Below are 15,319 nucleotides of genomic sequence, written 5' to 3' on the forward strand. Positions count from 1 at the left end.
AAAACACGACTTATCACAAACGCTACAGGCTTTGTAGAGAAATGTTATTGGAAAAGGAAACAGAAGGAGAAAAAATAGCTCATGTATCATGGGACAGACAGAATTATGTCATTGTTATTTTAAAGTTAAATGTATTAATATCCTATACTCTTTTGAATTTATATTCCTCTAAATTTCTTACATGTATGCATCTTAAGAAAAACTAAATTATAGCCTACAATATTCAAATATGAAATCAAGAGTTAAAATAAATTGCTGTATCAGAGGGCAAAAACATAAAAGCTTGTTATATTTTCTCACAAGTATTACTTATTAGTTCAACAATTAGTTACTACTAACTTCCACTATTAAGTAGTCCTATTTTTTATTTTGTTTAAAAAATGTCAGTTAGGTAATATAAAAGTAAATGAAGCAAATAATTACAATTCCAAAATAATAAAAAATAATATACAATTTTAATATACATATAAACCCTGATTTTATATATTATATTAAAGTAAAATACTGCTTGTGTATAATTATTTATTACATATTATGTTATTATAATTTATTTTGTCTAGTATGACAATTCCCAGGTTGACTCTCTAAAAGACTGGTCAACTAAGATATAGACAAGCTGATTCTAAAATTCATATTGAGAGTGCCTGGGTAGCTCAATTGGTAGAGCATCAGAGTTTTAATCTGAGTGCCCAGGGTTCAAGTCCCTGTCCAGGTGCCAAAAGAAAAAAAAATAATAAAATTTATATTGATAAGTAAAGGGACTAGAATAACTAAAGCAATTTTGTGAAAGGTGAATAAAATTGGAGGAATTGCTCTACCCAATTTCAAGACTTAGTGTACAACTCTGCCATCAGTGTGGTATTTGGCAGAGAGATAGACACATGGATCACTGGAGCAGAATAGAGAACTCAGAAATAGACTCACCACCAGTACAGCCAACTGATTTCTCACAAGGTGCAAAAGCAATTCAGTGGAAGAAGGATTCGTTGCCTTTTCAACAAATAACGTTGGAGCACTTAGGCACCACATGAAAAAACAAACAAAAAAACCCCATGAACCTTAACATAAACCTCACACATTATACAAAGATTAACTCAAAAAACGAATTAAAGATCTAAATGTAAAATGTAAATCTCTAAAACTTTTAGAAGAAAACATAGGCAGGAAATCTTCATGACCCTTGTTATAGAGGAGGACACTGAAAGCATGATCCACAAAAGAAAGGACTGATAAACTAGAGCTCATAAAGATCAAAAACTACTGTTCTTTGAAAGACACTGTTAAAAGAATGAAAACAAAAAGCCACAGACTGGGAAAAATTATTTGTGAACCACATAACCAAAAAAGGATTCGTATCCAGGAAATATAGAGAACTCTCTAAACTCAACATTATGAAAACAAACAATCTGATTAGAAAATCGTCACAGATAGAAACAGACACTTAACCAAAATGGATATCTGGATGGCAAATTAGCACATAAGGAGATGGTCAATACCATTAACCATTAGGGAAATGTAAATTAAAGCCACAATGAGATACCACTGCACACATTAGAATGACTGAAGGAAAATATACTGTCAGTATCCAAGGGAGGCTGTTGAAAACACCGACTTCTCACATGGCTGGTGGAAATGTAAATTTATACAGCCATTCTGCAAAATGTTTTGGCAGTTTCTTATGAAATTAAACACACACTCACCATAAGACCTAATTTTCCCACTCCTGGTTAATTACTCTACAGAAATGACTGCATAGATGCTTAAAAAACTGGTACACTAATGTTTATACCAGCTTGATTTTGCAATAGTGCACAACTGGAAACAATCCACATGTCCTTCAACAGTGAATACATAAATCGTGGTATATGTATACAAATAAACACTACTCAACAATAAAAAGGAACTGAATATTGTTACACACACCAACTTGGATGGACCCTAAGGGTGTTATACTAAGTGCAAAAAGCCAATCTCAAAAGGTTACATAGTGTATGACTCCAATTTTATAACATTTTAAAAATGACAAAATTATAATGATGAATAACAGATAAGTGGTCATCAGGGTTAGTGGAAAGGTGTGACTATAAAGGGCTAACATGAGAGAATTTATTTGTGGTGATAAAAGAGTTCTGTATCCTGATTATGTTGATGGCTACACAAATGCATATCTGTAGTAAAATTTCACAGAACTATACATACACACTCTCAAAAAATGAATGTATTCCCAAACTGATGAAACTCAAATAAGGTTTGTAGTTTATTTAATAGTATTGTACCAATGTTAATTTCCTAGTTTTGATCATTCTACCTTGGTTGTATAAGTTGATATCATTGGGAGAAGATGGATGAAAGGGATACTATAATTTTCCATACTATTTTTGCAACTTCTATATGAGCCTAAAATTATTTAAAAATGAAGAGTTAAAATAAATGAATGTTACTAGTAGTACAGAGACAGAACAGTTTTTAGAACTGCTTAAGTGTGGTATCCATCCTTTTGACTACCCAGTGTGCCTCATAATGTGAGAAAACGAAAATCCAACATTTTTACAAAAATCAGATTAGAAGGATAAAAGGATAAAGTATGACATTTCTAAAAAGGCCGTACAATTATCAAAGTTCACATGGTGTGGTAACATAGTAATGATGATGTTAACATAATGACTAGTATTTACAAAGCACTTAATATACAATTCTTAGAACAAGCTGAGAGTATGTATTTCTTTACCACCATTTTACAGATGAGGAAACTGAGACGCATAGATATTAATTCATATACCCTTGACCACAGAGCTAGTTAAAGACCACAGTGGGACTTTCATGCAAGGTGGTCTGGTCTTAGAATCTGTACAGAATATAGACAAATGTGTAATATATTCTGAACTTCTGAAAGATAAAAAGAACATAATCTCAATAGATGAAAATACCTACTGTCAACATTTTGATGTATTCTCTTTTTGATATTCCTCCTTTAACTTATTCATTTTTTGATTCATCAATAATTAAAATATTAGCTGAACATGTAAGATGTGTCAATCCTTGTTCTGGGAACATGGGCTACAGAAAAGAAACTAACAACATCCCTGCCTACATGGACCACCTAGTCTAATGGGGGGACAGAAAATACAAATGAAAAAAGTATAAAAAAATTTCAGGTGATAAGTCCTAAAGTAGAATAAAGGATTAAGACAGCAGGGAGTTTTCAGGGAAATGAGAGAGTGAGCCACAGGAACTTCTTGGAGAAGCAGTAGAGCATTCTGGGCAGAGGGCATGGCACTTGCAAAGGCCTGGGTGCTGGGACTGGATCCAAGGTCTCCAGGGAGGCCCATGTGGATGGAATTGGGCAAGGGAGATGGAATGTGGGAGAGATCTGGCCAGGATTCTGTCCCACTGCCCAGATTGCACAGCTTATTCAGAAAATCTCTTTACACAGCCACCACTTTACATTTTCATTTCCTTTTATTGCTTGTTTGTTTTGTTTTGTTTTTAATAAGAAGATTATTTATTATAAATTCTTCTCAAAAACAGCAGTTTTTAATACCATGAGTTGACCATTAAATAATTGGTTTTAAAATATTTTTCCATCCACATAAGCAGAAAGTAGGTAGTATTTACTAATCCAAACAGAAGACGATGTGGAAGTGAAATGCTCTGTTCACTCCTTTCCCAACTTTCAATGGGAAGTTCCCTCAGACGTGTGTGAAAGATGTGCCCTCATAGACACCTCCACTGGGCCTTCCTCTGAGCCTGGCCTTGAGGGGCTCAGTGGAGCTGGGGTCATTCCTGATGTCCCATTCTCAGAAGTCCCAGAAGATCAGATAGAACTTCAACCCTCCCACCAGTTCAAGAAGAAATAGAGGCCTCTCAAGATGCTTCATAAAGGGTGGGGCTGAACTCTTCTGCCACCTTGTGACTGAGTCCATTTCCCCCTTCTCATTAGATGGATGCTTCTCTAGAAACTCCATGAGTAGAACTTCAATTTTCAGGAGAAGCTCTTGACAGGATCAAAGCACATGGGGACCAGAATCCACAAAGGATTTTTCAACACAGAGCTAAGCCTAAATCAAAGATTATACTTGGTAATGAAATGGACAGTAGACTGTGAAAGAAAAGGCCATGGAAATCATGTATTTTATGGGTGTATGAGAAGTAGGAAAAGCAGAGAACCAAGGTTAGATGTGGGAAAGAACGAAGGGATTGAATGGCAGGTACCTCTTGTGAAATTCTCTTCCTTGGAACTCAATTTAATTCTCTATCTTTTCTGTATGACATACTCAAGCTCCAGTGAATCCAATATCTCCTTTCTCTACATGCTCACCTGATACTGAATCTCCTGCTGTCAGGAGATGTACTTGCCTGTCCATAGGCAACTCCCCCTCCCTTTCCCAATAAGGAGACCCTACCACCTAGCTTCACTCTGCTCAAGCCCACTCTGTCCTCCTAGTGGTGAGGAAATCTAGGCTGTAGTTCAAGAGCTCCTTCAATACTTGGCCCTTGTCCTGTTCAAGATGGATGCCTAGATCCAGCCTCTCTCTTTTTTTTTTTAGTAATTATAAATATGACTTTCCTACCACCGCATCCCATCTCCTATGAGATAGCAATTCTCCTTCAGCTTACCGTGGTGTATTTTCAAGCTCTCCCTCTCTGCTTCACAGACACATGTCCCGAATATCCTTAGTATATCCTTGTGTTGGCAGCAATGGCAGTGTTATTTATCAAAAACTTCCCATTCTGTGCTGTGCTAAGTGTGTCACAACTTAGGGCACAAATATTAATTCCAGGGCTGATTGCAAAGCATGGTAAAGTTATTCAAAGTGTCATTTTAGACTGAAACAAACATGGAATTTTAATGACTTTTTGTCAAGTCATTGGCACCTTTATTCTTTGATCCTGTCATAATATGAAGATGAATGTACACTTTGGGTGAAATTTTTAATATAAATCATGAAATTTCAAATAAATTTCAGGTTCAAGCAGTGCTGTAATAATAGCATCTTCAGTTCCATCACAAAATGGTGAATCTTAAATGCTTTATAGATATGCTTTGGCTAAAAGTTTTGAAAAGCACTTCCACTTCTGGATTGGAAACAGAAAGTTCCACCCTAGTCATGAGAGCAACATGGATAAATTATAAAACACATCAGCACACTGAAGACACAGAGACACCCGAATGAATTAAATTCCAGAAATGGCAAGGGGTCATTTGGTGCTTTCATCTCTGTAGGTAATGCAGAAGTAGGAACAACTCCCCAAGGATGGCTGAGAAGAGAAACCAAACTATTAACAAATTTGTATTGACTACATATGTCTGATGTGACAGGTTCAAATTCTGAGGAGTCTAAAAGCACTCTACATCCACCTGCCAAATCTCCTTCAATGCTCTGGCTGGCTGTGTGTGAGTATCACACTAATGGCTGAGAGCAGGGCAGGGGAGATGAGACAGACTCGTGAACCCTTCCCTGAGTGCAAGATAATGACCAGGAGGAGGATGCTGAAGTGGAACAGAACTAAGGCCTTCCAAGGTGCACAGATCTTTCATGAGTGCAAGGCAGTAGCCTGCAGGAGGCTATGAGCAGAGAAAGAGAACTGACAGCTCTTACTCCCAAGGTGCACACAAAATCTTCATTGAGTACACTACAGTGACCTAATAAAGACTGAGGCAGGGAATTAAGATTAGAAGGACCTCCTGAGGCTTGAAGATGCAGGATCAGAGCTAGAGTGTAAAGAAAACTCCTTAGTGAACCAAAAAGTTGTAAGAGAGTCAGAAGAAGAGGGAGACTTGGGTGCAGCCAGGGGGAGAGGGAGATGGCAGGGGGGTGGTTAGAAAGTGAAAGAGAGATTTATTTCCTATATTCTTACAACAAGCAACTAGGTGTAATACATAGATATTTGAAGTCTCACTGGTCTTAGATTTGAATCTCTGCTAAAAGGAATGTCTTAATCTAACCCTCAAAATATATGAAGCCATTATCGGGGAACTGAATCTAAGTATAGCTGTGAAAAAAACGCATATTCAATTCAACTGCATATTTAAATATTTAAATCTCACATACTAGTGGTCAGACAGAGGAATGATTATGCTTCTCTGGGAGAAAGCATATTTACTTCAGTCTTTAATTTTCTTACACAATGTTGTTTCACATATGATAAAAAATTAAGAAACATGAGAAGAAACAGAGAACTGTGACCCATGGACAAGAAAGGAAACAAACACAAGAGAAGAGACTCAGATAATCTACATGTTTGACTTGGTAAAGAAAGACTTTAAATAACTATGAAAAAACATGTTAAAATATATAATGAAAAAGGTAGATAACATACATGAACAAACAAGAGATTAACAAATGAGAGATTTCAGCAAGAAGATAAACTATTTGAAAAATGGAAATGTTATAAGAGAAAAATACAATATCAAAACAAGTAATTCATTCAATGAGCTTAATATCAGACTGAATACAGCAGCAGAAGAAAGGGTCAGTGGACATGAAGATAGACTAATGACAAGTATCCAAACTGAAGTAGAGAAAGAGAAAGATCATTCAAGAACCACAGACTAATATAAAAATAAATTTAACCTATGTGTAATTGGAGTCCCAGAATGACAGGAGAGAGAATAAGACAGAGCATTATTTAAAAACATAATGGTATTGACATATATACAATACCAAATGTAAAATAGATAGCTAGTGAGAAGCAGCTGCATAGCAGAGGGAGATCAGCTCAGTGATTTGTGACCACCTAGAGAGGTGGGATAGGGAAGATGGAAGGGAGGCTTAAGAGGGAGGGGATATGGGGATATATGTATACATATAGATGATTAACTTTGTCATACAGCAGAAACTAACACAACATTGTAAAGCAATTATACTCTAATAAAGATGTAAAAAATAAATAAATAAATAAAATGAGGAGTAGAAGGAAGCAAAAAAAAAAAGACATAATGGCTGAGAATTTTCTAAAAATGGTGAAATGTATTAACCTACACATACAGTAAGCTCAGTGAAACCCAAATCAGGATAAACAAAAGAAATCCACACTTATGCCTATTATCATGAAACTGCGGAAAACTAAAGATAGAGAGAAAATCTTAAAAGTGCTTAGTTGGCAAGAATATTACTTGCAGGAAAACAATGATAAGAATGCCTTATTGCCAAAAGACAGAGGAATAACATCTTTAAACTGCTGAAAGGAAAAAGAGAATTGTCTGTCTATAATTCTCTACCCAGCAAAAAAATTTTTCAAGAATGAATTTGAGAGAGAAGAATATACAATGAAGAAAAGATAATCTTTTCAATAAATGGTGTCAGGAAAACTGGACAGCTCATGCAAAACAATTAAACAGCTTTACACCATACCCAAAAATCAACTAAAAAATATTAAAGAATTGAATGTAAGACCTGAAACCATAAAAATACTAGAAGTAAACAGAGAAATAAAGCACCTTGACATTGATCTTGGCAATTTTTTTTGGCGGGGGTGGGTAGATTTGACACCAAAAGCAAAGGAAGCAAAAGCAAAAATAAACAAGTGGAACTACATGACACTAAAAAGCTTCTGCACAACTAAGGAAACCATCAACATAATAAAAAGGATACCTGTGGAATGGGAGAAAATATTTGCAAATTGTATATCTAATAAAGGGTTAGCATCCAGAATATATAGAGAATGCATACAACTCAATAGCAAAACAAATTAAAAATGGTCACTACAATAACTAAATTTCATTTCTTTTTATGGCTGAGTAATATTCCATTGTATATATGTGCCACAAACCTAGAGTCTGTCATACAGAGTGAAGTAAGTCAGAAAGAGAAAAACAAATACCATATGCTAACACATATATATGGAATCTAAGAAAAAAAATGGTCATGAAGTACCTAGGGGTAAGACGGGAATAAAGACACAGACCTACTAGAGCATGGACTTGAGGATATGGGGAGGGGGAAGGGTAAGCTGTGACAAATTGAGAGAGTGGCATGGACATATATACACTACTAAATGTAAAATAGATAGCTAGTGGGAAGCAGCCACATAGCACTGGGAGATCAGCTAGGTGGTGTCTGACCACATAGACGGGTGGGATAGGGAGGGTGGGAGGGAGGGAGATGCAAGAGGGAAGAGATAAGGGAACATATGTATATGTATAACTGATTCATTTTGTTGTAAAGCAGAAACTAACACACCATTGTAAAGCAATTATACTCCAATAAAGATGTTAAAAAAAATGGTCAGAGGAACTAAATGGACATTTTTCCAAAGAAGACATACAAATGGCCAGCAGGTACATGAAAAGGTGATCAACATCACTAATCATCAAGGAAATGCAAGTCAAAACCACAAAGAGATATCACCTCACATCTGTTAGAATGGCCATCATTAAAAGTACAAGAGAGGGGCTTCCCTGGTGGCGCAGTGGTTGAGCATCCGCCTGCCGATGCAGGGGACACGGCTTTGTGCCCCAGTCCGGGAAGATCCCACATGCCACAGAGCGGCTGGGCCAGTGAGCCATGGCCACTGAGCCTGCGCGTCTGGAGCCTGTGCTCCACAACGGGAGAGACCACAACAGTGAGAGGCCCGCGTACCAAAAAGAAAAAAAAAATACAAGAGATAAGAAGTGCTGGCAATAATGTGGAGGAAAAAAGAACCCTTTATGAACTATTAGTAAGAATGTAAATTTATTCAGCCACTATGGAAAACAGTATGAAGTTTCCTAAAAAAATTGAAAATAGAATTACTATATGATCCAGAAATTCCGTTTCTGGGTAAATATTCAAAGAAAACACAATCACTTTCTGGAAAATATATATGTGCCTCCATGTTCATTGCAGCATTGTTTACAGTAGACAAGACATGAAACAAACTAAGTATTCATGGACAGATGAATGTATAGAGAAAACGAGGTGTGCGTGCATGTGTGTGTGTGTGTGTATGTGTGTGTGTGTGTGAATAATGGAATATTATTCAGCCAGGGGCAAAAAAAAAAGAAAATCCTGCCACTTGTCGCAACACAGATGGACCTTGAGGGCATTATGCTAAATGAGGTAAGTTGGACAGAGAAAGACAAATATTGTATGATCTCTCTTATATGTGGAATCTAAAAGAAACCAAGCTCATAGATACAGAAAACAGACTGGTGTTTCCAGAGGTTGGGTAAGAGGTGGACAAAAATAAATAAAAGTAATGAAGGTAAAATAAAGTCATTTTCAGATAGACAACAGCTGAGAAAATCTGTTTCTTGCAAATATTTACTATAAGTAATAATAAGGAAACTTTCTCAGGCTGAAGGGAATTAATACTAGAAAAAAATCTTGATATGCAGGAAGGAATAAAGGGAACTAGAATGTATATATATATATATATATATACATATATATGTGTGTGTATATATATGCGTGTATATATATATGCATATACATATATACACATAATGTACAACATAAAAGGACTTTGAAAACTATTGTAATATACATTATATGTACAATAATGTTTACAATAGTTTAATATATAGCATTTAATATAATATATAATAATATAATACACACAAATATATATTTAAAATTATACACACAGATATATAGTATAGGCAGTCCTCAATTTGCACAGTACTTCCTTGACTGAAACTTGTGTGTATCAGAACAATGTTCCCAGTTTGCACAGAACTTCAGTTACCAGACACCTGTGCAAAGTGAGTACACTTTTCCAGTGTGCACAGGATTCAGATAATATGATTTTATGCATAGTAAGAACTGTAATATATATAACATATATAATATATGTATTTTTTGACCACCTTCATCCATTTTGTCCATCTCTCACCCCGACCTCTGGCAACGACCAACCTGTTTTCTGTATATATCATATATTATTTTAAAAAGACAACCGGCCATTAAAAGCAAAATAAATAGTCACATGTTGTAGGGTTTGTAGTATATAGAGAGGTAAAATAAATGGCAACAATAGCACAGACAGTGTGAGGAGTCTAAATGGAATTACATTGTTGAAAAGCTCTTATATTATTCATGAAGTAGGTAGGATATTTGATGTAAATGTTGCTAAATTAAAGATGCGTATTGTAATCTGTAGAGCAGCCATAATAAAATTAACGAGGTATAAATTAAAAACCGTACAGAAGGGCTTGCCTGGTGGCGCAGTTGTTGAGAGTCCACCTGCCGATGCAGGGGACATGGGTTTGTGCCCTGGTCCGGGAAGATCCCACATGCCACAGAGTGGCTAGGCCCGTGAGCCACAGCTGCTGAGCCTGCATGTCCAGAGCCTGTGCTCTGCAATGGGAGATGCCACAACAGTGAGAGGCCCATGTACAGCAAAAAAAAAACAACATACAGAAGATAAAATTTAATACTAAAATATTTGATTAATCCTAACTGGAAAACAAAAAAATAGGTGGCATACATAGAAAACAAATATCAATACAGTCAACTTATATCCTAGTCTATCATTAATTACATTAAATGTTAACTATTTCATGAAAAAGGAAGAAATTAGCAGAAATGATTAATAAATCACCACCTAACTGTGATTGTTAATTTTATGTGTGAACTTGACTGGGGCACACGGTGGCCAGACTTGGTCAAACATTATTCTGGGTGTTTCTGTGAAGCTGTTTTAGATAAGATTAGCATTTAAATCAGTAGACTAAGGCATATTATCATCCATAATGTGGATGGGCCTCACCTAATCAGTTGAATGACTGAATAGAGCAAAAAGACTGATCCTCCCCCCAAGTAAAAGTGAATTATTTCTGCCTAATGGCCTTTGAACTGGGACATTGTTTTTTTGCCTCCCTTTGGACTTGAACTGAAACAACAGCTCTGACTAGGTTTCAAGCCTGCTGGCTTTCAGATTGGAATTACACCATTAGCTCTGCTGGTTCTCAGCCCTTCAAACTCATACTGGAATTAAACCATTTGCTCTTCTGGGTCTCCTGCCTGACGACTGACCCTGCAGATCTTGGGACTTGCCAGCCTCCATAATCACATGAGACAATTCTTTATAATTAATCTATAAATTAAATAAAATATAGGGACCTCCCTGGTGGTCCAGTGGTTAAGACTGTTTCTCTGGAGAACTCTAATATACTTAGTATATCTTATTTATCAAAACACACCTTAAATATGATGAACTGGGTTAAAAGTTTAAAAGATGCATATAAATAGGGTTTCCAATTTACTAAGCGTAAAAGCTAATGTGACTCTGTTAATATCAGACAGAGTAGACTTCAAGAGAAGGGGTATTTATAGAGCTAAGGGGGACATTTCACAAGGATAAAAGTGCCAGTTTATCAAAAATACATAATCATACACATAATGTGTGTTCCAATAAAAGTTCTTATAATATATTAGATTAAATTCCTTAACTAAGGGGAGAAATAGACAAATCCACAACCAAATTTAGACATACTAACTTTCTAACACTTTCTTGATTAATTGATAGAACAGATTTTAAAAAAAGTAAGACTACAGAAGATGTGAACATAATCTAATTGACCTAAGTGACAATTACATATATCAAAGAATGGCAGAACACACTTTCTTCTCAAGGGTACATTGAATATCTTTCAAAATATACCCTATATTCAGGCTTCCCACGTGGTGCAGTTGTTGAGAGTCCGCCTGCCAATGCAGGGGACATGAGTTCATGCACCGAACTGGGAAGATCTCACATGCCATGGAGCAGCTAGGCCCATGAGCCATGGCTGCTGAGCCTGTGTGTCCGGAGCCTGTGATCTGCAATGGGAGAGGCCACAATGGTGAGAGAGGCCCGTGTACTGCAAAAAAAAAAAAAAAAAAAAAAAAAAAAAAATATATATATATATATATATATATACCCTATGTTGGAAACTACATGCAAGTCTTAATACATTTAAAATAACTGAAGTAATATTGGCCATATCCTTTGATCACAGTGGAATTAAATTAATAATTAATCTTATGAAAATATGTATAAGATATCCAAATGTTTGGAAATTAAACATCATATTTCCAAATAACCCATAAATCGAACAAAAAATTCAAAGAAAAGTATAAAATATTTTGAAATGAATGATAAAAATTATAATAAAAACATTGTTTCTACAGTAAGGCTGAAAGATAAATTTGTAGATTTAATTACCTATACTACAAAAGAGGAAATATTTAAAATAAATTACCTAAACTTGCATGTTAACAATATAGAAAAAGAATAAATCAAAATTAAAGTAGAAGAATGAATAGAATAGAAATAAGACCTGAAATAAATGAAATAGAAAACAGACCAACAATGGCGACGATTACACAAGTCAATCGTTTATTGTTTGAAAAGAGTATAAAAATGGGTAACCCCTAGAAATACTAATTAAAGAAGAAAGAAAACAAAAGAGAAAGAACAAATTGCTCATGTCAGGAATAAAAGAGAGACAATACTACATATTATACAGACATGAAAAGGATATTAAAGGAATACTTTGTTAATCTCCATTTAATAAAAAGAAATCGTTAACTTAAAACCATTTAACAAATAGCAGATTGTTAACTGTTAATAAAGGTAGATTGATAACTGTAAGTTGACAACTTAGATGAAATGGAAAAATCCTTAAAAACAAAAATTACCCAAACTGGCAAATGAGAAGACAGAAAATCTGAACAATGTGATTTCTATTAAAATCAACAAGAAAAAGACAACCCAGTTGGAGATTGGTTCAAGATGGCAGAGCAGAAGGACGTGTGCTCACTCCCTCTTGCGAGAGCACGGAATTGCAACTAACTGCTGAACAATCATCAACAGGAAGACACTGGAACTCACTAAAAAAAATACCCCACATCCAAATAAAAAGGAGAAGCCGCAAGGAGACAGTAGGAGGGGTGCAATCACAATAAAATCAAATTCCATAACTGCTGGGGGGGTGACACAAGCTGGAGAACACTTATACCACAGAACCCCACCACTGGAGTGAAGGTTCTGAGCCCCATGTCAGGCTACCCAACCTGGAGGTCTGGCAACCGGAGGGGGACTTCCTAGAGAATCAGACTTTGAAGGCTAGTGGAACATGATTGTAGGACTTCAACAGGACTGGGGGAAACAGAAACTCCACTCTTGAGGGCACACACAAAATACTGTGCATCGGAACCCAGGGGAATGAGCAGTGACCCCATAGGAGGCTGAACCTGACCTACCTGCTAGTGTTGGAGGGTCTCCTGCAGAGGTGGGAGGTGGCTGTGGCTCACCATGAGGACAAGGACACTGGCAGCAGAAGTTCTGGGAAGTATTCCTTGGCGTGAGCCCTCCCAGAGTCTGCCATTAGCCCCACCAAAGAGCCAGGTAGTCTCCAGTGTTTGGTTGCCTCAGGCCAAACAACCAACAAGGAGGGAACACAGCCCAGCCCATCATCAGAAAAGCAGACTAAAGTTTTACTGAGCTCTGCTCAACAAAGCAACAACCAGCTCTACTCATCACCAGTTCTTCCCATCAGGAAACTTGCACAAGCCTCTTAGATAGCCTCATCCACCAGAGAGCAGACAGCAGAAGCTGCAGTTCTGCAGCCTGTGGAACAAAAACCACATTCACAGAAAGATAGACAAGATGAAAAGGCAAAGGGCTATGTACCAGATGAAGGAACAAGATAAAACCTCAGAAAAACAACTAAATGAAGTGGAGATATGAAAACTTCCAGGAAAAGAATTCAGAATAATGATAGTGAAGATGATCCAGGACCTCGGGAAAGGAATGGAGGCAAAGATCAAGAAGATGCAAGAAATGTTTAACAAAGACCTAGAAGAATTAAAGAACAAACAAACAGAGATGAACAATAAAATAACTGAGATGAAAAATATAGTAGAAGCAATCAACAGCAGAATAACTGAGACAGAGAAAACGGATAAATGACCTGGAAGACAGAATAGTGGAATTCACAGCTGCAAAACAGAATAAAGAAAAAAGAATGAAAAGAAATGAAGACAGTCTAAGAGACTTCTGGGACAACATTAAACTCAACAAGATTTGCATATTTGGGTTACCGGAAGAAGAAGAAGAGAGAGGAAGGATCTGAGAAAATATGACAAGAGATTATAGTCAAAAACTTCCCTAACACGGGAAAGGACAGCCACCCAAGTCTAGGAAACGCAGAGAGTCCCAGGCAGGATAAACCCAAGGAGAAAAATGCTGAGAAACATAGTAATCAAATTGACAAAAATTAAAGACAAAGAAAAATTATTGAAAGAAACAAGAGAAAAGCGATAAATAACATACAAGGGAAATTCCATAAGGATAACAGCTGACTCCTCAGCAGAAACTCTCCAAGCCAGAAGGGAGTGGCATGATATACTTAAAATGATGAAATGGAAGAACCTACAACCAACATTACTCTACCCAGCAAGGAGCTCATTCAGATTCGACAGAGGAATCAAAAGTTTTACAGACAAGGAAAAGCTAAGAGAACTTAGCACCACCAAACCAACTTTAAAATAAATGCTAAAGGAACTTCTCTAAATGGGAAACACAAAAGAAGAAAAGGACCTACAAAAACAAACCTAAACAATTAAGAAAATGGTAATAGGAACATACATATCGATAATTACCTTAAACATGAATGGATTAAAAGCACCAACCAAAAGACACAGGCTCGCTGAATGAATACAAAAACAAGACCCATATATATGCTGTCTACAAGAGACCCACTTCAGACCTAGGGACATGTACAGACTGAAAGTGAGGGGATGGAAAATGTATTCCATGCAAATGGAAATCAAAAGAAAGCTGGAGTAGCAATACTCATAGCAGATAAAATAGACTTTAAAATAAAGAATGTTACAAGAGACACTGAAGGACATGACATAATGATCAAGGGATCAATCCAAGAAGAAGATATAACAATTATAAAAATATATGCACCCAACATAGGAGCACCTCAATACATAAGGCAACTGCTAACAGCTATAAAAGAAGAAATTGACAGTAACACAATAATAGCGGGGAACTTTAACTCCTCACTTACACCAATGGACAGATCATCCAAATAGAAACGTAATAAGGAAAAACAAGCTTTATTTTTTTAACATCTTTATTGGACTATAATTGCTTTACAATGGTGTGTTAGTTTCTGCTTTACAACAAAATGAATCAGTTATATATATACATATGTTCCCATACCTCTTCCCTCTTGTGTCTCCCTCCCTCCCACCCTCCCTATCCCACCCCTCCAGGCAATAACAAAGCACAGAGCTGATCTCCCTGTGCTATGCAGCTGCTTCCCACTAGCTATCTACCTTACATTTGGTAGTGTATATATGTCCATGCCTCTATCTCGCTTTGTCACAGCTTACCCTTC

At 36.4% G+C, this 15,319-nt stretch overlaps 1 non-coding gene across 1 annotated transcript; it reads left to right on the plus strand.

Annotated features, from left to right (window-relative positions):
- The first annotated feature begins 642 nt into the window (after nt 1-642).
- TRNAK-UUU (transfer RNA lysine (anticodon UUU)) lies at nt 643-715 on the plus strand. Its single transcript has one exon. It is a non-coding gene; the product is annotated as a tRNA-Lys (tRNA).
- Nucleotides 716-15,319: the final 14,604 nt, after the last annotated feature.

The sequence above is a fragment of the Delphinapterus leucas genome, chromosome 2, assembly GCF_059928025.1.
Source record: "Delphinapterus leucas isolate spDelLeu-1000000601 "Yukka" chromosome 2, BTC_Dleu_Yukka2, whole genome shotgun sequence".
Taxonomy (NCBI): Eukaryota; Metazoa; Chordata; class Mammalia; order Artiodactyla; family Monodontidae; genus Delphinapterus; species Delphinapterus leucas.